Raw genomic sequence first — 1048 nt, forward strand, 5'->3', positions numbered from 1 at the left:
TAGTTTCATAGTAGGGCTGAGTACATTGGATACTTTTTCTTCCATTCTTGAGATACTTTCTAAGAAGAATATGTTCCAGCTCCATCCATGTAAACACGAAGGAGGTAAAGTCTCCATCTTTCTTTAAGGCTGCATGGTATTCCATAGTGTACATATACCACAATTTATTGATCCATTCGTGGATCAATGGGCACTTGGGCTTCTTCCATGATTTAGCAATTATGAATTGGGCTGCAGTAAACATTCTGGTACAAATATCTTTGTTATAATGTGATTTTTGGTCTTTTGGATATATACCTAGTAGAGGAATTGCAGGATCAAATGGCAGGTCTATTTTTAGTTCTCTAAGTCTTCTCCAGACATCTCTGGACTGCTTAGTTTGCATCCCCACCAGCTGCACTCCCCTTTTACAGGCAGCCCCAGGGCCTTGCACAAGGCCCACCGTCTCCAGGGTATATTCCAGACTGCCTGGCCATTCACTGCTCTCTTCCTAGTACTTCTGTTGCCTTTGCTAATATTTTTACTATGCCACAGATCACAATAATCTTGTATCAGATTTACTCTTTTTTTATTTTTGTGTTTTTGCTTTGTGTTTATTTCTTTCACACGGCTCCCGAGTCTCTGGAGGGGTCTCTTGTCTCCATATGTCCATGGCACCATGGTGCCTACTAACCTATCTAGGCATGGGGACTTGTAGAGAGAAAATCCTAAATAAATGCTTATTTTCCTGAATTCCCAGAACTCATAATTCTTCCAACAGGATAGAGTAGGTGAGTAAATATTCATCGTAATGAAAATGACGTATCTGCCCGTAATAACCAAAAATGCCTAGGGCAATGTTTTTACCTACTTGGAGAAATCACAGGTGAAAAAACCATTGCAGCAAATAACTGAGGATAGATCCTCCTGGATCTTAATCCTTATCAACTTTTCTTTTTTTCTTTTTTTTTTTTTTTTTGAGACAGAGCCTCAAGCTATCCCCCTGGGTAGAGTGCCATGGCTTCACAGCTCAGAGGGTGAAGGGAAGCTGCTGTGACCCAGGGATCCC

This window comes from Otolemur garnettii, unplaced genomic scaffold (assembly GCF_000181295.1).
Source record: "Otolemur garnettii isolate 467f Iridium unplaced genomic scaffold, OtoGar3 scaffold00071, whole genome shotgun sequence".
Lineage (NCBI taxonomy): Eukaryota > Metazoa > Chordata > Mammalia > Primates > Galagidae > Otolemur > Otolemur garnettii.